The 5,243-nt window shown below is 50.6% G+C and overlaps 1 long non-coding RNA gene across 1 annotated transcript; it reads right to left on the minus strand.

Moving 5' to 3' along the window:
- Positions 1–2,836: 2,836 nt before the first annotated feature.
- LOC117021123 (uncharacterized) lies at positions 2,837–4,656 on the minus strand. The gene is made up of 3 exons (XR_004422815.1): positions 4,536–4,656; positions 3,291–3,417; positions 2,837–3,025 (listed from the first exon to the last, which is right to left on the minus strand). It is a non-coding gene; the product is annotated as an uncharacterized LOC117021123 (long non-coding RNA).
- Positions 4,657–5,243: the final 587 nt, after the last annotated feature.

The following is a 5,243-nucleotide window of genomic DNA, read 5'->3' on the forward strand; positions in this document are numbered from 1 at the left end:
CTAGTCACCACGTATGTGCATGCTTGCATTTTGTAGCAAAAAAGATTTTAAAATAAAAAGACCATCGGTGGATCTCCAGGGTTATGGAGCACAGCACAAAGCTGTTAAATGGTTAAAATCATGATTCGTGCTTTTTGGCCACATGACACGGGCTAGGCTGATACTGGGCATTCCACGTGCCTTATTGCGTGTCATTAGCACACCAGACTCACGAGGCAGGCCCCCACCATTCCACACTTTGTACATGGGGAACTCATAAGGAAGTGACAAGACCACATGAGATGCCATTGTCACTGAGCCAGGGACTTCACAGTCACTCCCTGAGGACTCACTATGGGCCAAGCCAAGACAGGTGATCACTGACGCACTATATCGCTATCTTGCCACCACCATGGGGAAGGCACAGTGGCTGTCCCCACGTCACACGAAGGAAGGAAGCCGGGCTCGGGGAAGTGGCTGCCCCGAGGTCACAGGGCCAGGAAGAGGCAGTGCAGCATTGTCATGCGGGGTGGACTGCAGGGTCTCTGGTCCCACTCCCCACATAAGAACGCAGGACATGGTGAGGCCAAAAAGGAACACCCACGGAGCCATAGGTAGGGGAGTCACACCACTATACTCTCGCTGGCGGCTGGGTTGGAGACACAGGAACCAGGAGCCACACAATTCTCAACCCTCACTGCGCCGCTTGCAGGCTCAGCCACCATCTTCTTGCTAGCTCCCCCTTTTTTTCTAGTGTAGCCACAGCAGTTATATTCGTGGCCAATGGCTCACTGGTTACAGCTGACGGCCAACTAGCCACAGTTGATGGCCATTTGATCACAGTCGACGGCCATTTACTACCTGAGCCAGCACCTTTCTATGTGAGGCCGAGAGCCTGGAAACTGCTTTTTGGGGCTCTGTCCCCACAAGCATCCACACCCTCTGTGCCCCCTGCCACCCTGGCTGGCTGCCTCTGCAGTTACCCAGGCACCAGCAGGTCATGGCCTCAGGACGCTGAGGCCTGTGAGGCGAGTGCCACTTGGAGGCCGGCTCCCTCAGCACACACGCAATGCCAAACTCCTGGGTTGGGGTCCAGGAAGCTGTTTCACAAGCTCTCTAGGTGATTCTTAGAAGCACTAAAGTTTGTGAGCTGTAGCAGTTTAAGTTGCGTTTCCCTGGCTGTTTGCTGCTTATCAGACATAAAAATGTGCGTGCGTGGGAAGGAGATGGAGGACAGACTCCCAACATATGCACAAGGGTTATCTCTGGGGGCTGAGCTGATACGTGGCTTTCATGTTAATGGCATTATCTGTTTCTTCTAGGATATTGTTTGGCACTCGAATGACTCAAAAAGAGCCTGAGTCGTTATGCCCTCTCGCTTGCAATGGATGAAGGAAAAGCAGGATGATCACATGGATGAGGGAACAGGATGTGACAGCCAGGGGGACAGTCACTGATTATGACTGGGCACTTTCTGGGTTCACAGGGCCCCACGGACGTGCCAGGAAGGGAACTCCAGTCTTGTTTGGGTGCAACCATGAGAAACTGTTTTGTGGGCACAGAACCTGGTGTGAACACATTTGTTCATCTTGGAAATTTCTAACAATGGAGACTGAAAAATAAGAAGACTGTTGGTGGGACCCCTTGCTCCCCACCGAAAGGCTGAGTTTTGATCCTGAGGACTGTACAGACCGTGAGGGACTCTGTTTTCAATCTTGTCCGGTCCCCGTTTTCAGTCTTCAGTTGTAGAGGGCGCAGCCCACCATCCCATGCGGGAATTGAACCGGCAACCTTGTTGTTGAGAGCTCACGCTCTAACCAGCTGAGCCATCCAGCCGCCCATCCAGCTGCCCAGAAACTCCCCGACTGTTATCTGCCGTGGTTTGAGGGCTCTCTCCCTGGGGGCAGGGAATGGGTGAAATGACCCTTTGAGGATTTTTCCCAGCTTCACATCCACTGCGCCTGCGCAGCTCCCCACCCTGGAACCGGAAGCCAATAGCTTTTGTTCATGAATCCGTGTGACAGACCAGCATGGCCGTGACGCACTGACACACCCGCCATCGGAAGCTTTTCCAAGGCTGTCCCATACGCTGGTCACCGTCCACAGCGGCGGTTGGAGCTGTGATAATGAGGTTGACCGATGACCCGACCGCTCGAGTGATGCTGGCTCTTCTGTGAACGGAGAGTCTCAGCCACCACTTGGTCTGCTGACCTGGCGCGGAGGGGACGGACACAACCGGTCACCGAACCACACTAGTCAGAGTACCCCTTTCAGGACCAGTGACAGTGGTTGGCTCAGACTGAAGTAACCGCTTGGTAAAACTTGGGGCGAAGGTCACCCTGACCACCAGCACTGGGGCATTTGCTCACATGGGGTGAGCAGAGTCAGCCCAGACACCCAGGCCCTGGAGGGAAGTGTGGGCTCCAGGCTCCAGGAGGGCCCTCTCCCCAGCTGTGCCCCGGGCAGCACTGCTCACAGTAGGGACTCCATCAGGGAGCCATAATCCATCGTCCACACTCCCTTGGTTTGTCCATTTTTCCTATGGACAGCCATGTTTCAGTTAGGAAGGCAGCTTTCTACAACTTCCCTGCTCAGCTCCTGCTCTCTTTCTCTTCCATTCCTATTCCCCTCCCACATGCCTCACCCCAGGTGCCAGGGAAGGGGGGCAAACACAGGCAAGAGAAGGCACCTCCAGCACCCTAATCAGCCCTCTAAGTCATCATCAGCTATATTGTCTTGTTGAGAAATCAGAAGGGGAACAGTTGATGAATTTAAAGGGGTGACCAGGCGGACTGTGGACCAAGTCCAGCCACTCCCTCTCCAATCAGGATCCAGCCACTCACCTGCTCCAGTGACCGCTGCTGGCCATTCCCAGGGTCCCGGGTGGCGTGTGGCATCCACACAGACTGCCTCTGTAACCAGGACCCACGGCCCTGCAGTATGGTGGTCTGCAATCAATTTATAATGGGCGTTGTTTCCACAGAGATCTCTTTCTCTCCACCCAACTTATATTTAAATTGTATTCAAGGAAGCAGAGCTGTGTGTTCTAAAGCCCAAAGAGAGTAATAAAATCAAGTAAGATAAAAATCTGGAGGAAAACTGGTTCACTCTGATGTGTTTTTCACCTTACAAACTGCTACATAAACAGAGCACACACGGCCCCAGGAAGTTTTATGGCGCCTCCTGTGTGTGCTTCCCAGAGCTGTGTGTCTGCATAGCTCAGCCTCCACAATTTAGCTGAAACTGCAGAGGGAAAAGGCAGCTGGGCCATCTGTCCCCACATCCACCTGGGAGTCGCGTGGCTGCATTACCTGTGCTTCTGGGAATCATAGCTCTTCAGGGACGGCAAGCAGGTGGCCACGTCACAGGCAGCTCCTGTCTCTGGCTGGTGGGACACGTTGGTCCAGCAACTCAGAGTGCACTGTTTCCATTTTACATCTGTTGGTTTTCACGAAACACATTTCATCCAGTCTTTCAATCTAACAATTGGCATTTCATGTTAGTCTATTTGTTCCCCAGCCATTTTTGTAGGAGTGAAATGATTCTGATCAAATCTGAGAACTTGGTAAGCAATGTCAGCTACGCTTTGGACTCAAAGGTGGTTCCCTCCACCATCTTGAATAAAATGGGAGAACCCAAAAGTGTCCAAATACAATGCTTGAAAGATTGTTGTGGAATTTGGTCTTCCAGTAGGTTTTTACGTGGGTTCCCAAAGTGCCAGAAATACTATCAGGAGACGGTCTAGTGCTGGTGGTATAAAGAGAATGAGGAGGTAGGTTTTACCCACCCACCCAAACAGGTGTGCTAGCTGCCCAGACCCTGTACCCACAGTGGTGGGGAAGGAGAGCAGGGTTTTCAGATGAATCCTTCTGGGAGGGCCGAAAAGAAAGGAATACCGACTGCCTGCAGAGTTCTAATTAGTCTTGTTAAAGACTAATTAAAATAAAAAATGTAAGGTTGTCACGACCTTGTCAGCAGCCTTCATTCAAAGTCCTGCCTGAAGCAAGGCTCCACTCTTTACGAAGAACTGAAGGCGAGAGGTGCCTCCCCAACCTCTCACGCTTCCCAACGGCAAAACTTGCCAGGATTGATCATAGAAGCTGACATTGAAATAAAATGGAGGGACTCTGCAGGAAACTGGATTCTTCAGCTCTGCTCCATATACAACTAGGGACCCACAGTTTTCTTACAGAAAGCCCCAACGTCTACCTACAAAATTCCCTTCCAGTTGAGTTCAGTAGTGCTCAAACTTATGTGTGTCTAAGAATTAGTCTGCAGAGTTAGTTAGCCAAAACCATTTCACTGTGCTTTGTGGGGGTTCAAAAGAATTGCACAGGTAATTTTGGTTGGACACAATTTTTTTTTTTAATGGAGGAACAGTGTGATTTTCCAGGACCCATCAGCTCCAAGTCAAGTCATTGTTTTCAATCTAGTTGTGGAGGGTGCAGCTCACTGCCCCGTGTGGGAATCTAACCGGCAACCTGGATGTTCAAAGCACTGCGTTCTAACCAACTGAGCGAACCGGCCCCACTTGGACACGATTTTTTGAACCTGACCTGCATTTAGGTGCCCCCCAGTGGGGCATTTGGGAAATCGAGAAGTGTGAAGTCCCCACTTGCTCTGTTCTCCCAGGATGCATGTCTCCCCAAAACCTGGACTGTCCATCTTGTGTTTTCTGCTACTTCTGTTGTCATATATAAAGAAAAAAAGCAAGGAAAAGATCAATACATCAATAAGAATCTCATGCCTGTCGATTTAGGGGATTTTTTTTCTTTCCATATCTTGCATAAATATTTTCAGGTCAAAAAATAATACATCATCCTACAATTTAAAAAAAGAAAGAAAGAAAGAACGGAAATCCACAATGCACGAAACATGTGTCAGGCGCCGCTTAGTCTGCGGCCGGCCCAAGTTTATCTCTGACGGTCCCCTGGCAGTTTGAAGCATTACAGCGCACTGATAACCAGGAATGAGTAAGCACTCCAGCCGTTCAGTGTCACCCTGAAGCACCAATAAAAAGCTCATAACTTCTGCGCTGCTATGGCATCGTTCTGTGGCCAGCGTGCTGATGAAGGAAAGTTTACACGTCTTCGGGTCACACATGACTGTTTAATCAGCATTCTCCCGGCCTCGGGCAGGTCCAGCTCCAGGGCATCCCACACTAGCTACAGGGCCTCTCAATTCCTGGAAAATGGAACGCAGTGAACTGAAAATTCCTGGAGACAAGTTCCTCTCAAAACTCAGCCCTTCAGCATGAAATCAGA

The sequence above is a fragment of the Rhinolophus ferrumequinum genome, chromosome 4 (assembly GCF_004115265.2).
Source record: "Rhinolophus ferrumequinum isolate MPI-CBG mRhiFer1 chromosome 4, mRhiFer1_v1.p, whole genome shotgun sequence".
NCBI lineage: Eukaryota > Metazoa > Chordata > Mammalia > Chiroptera > Rhinolophidae > Rhinolophus > Rhinolophus ferrumequinum.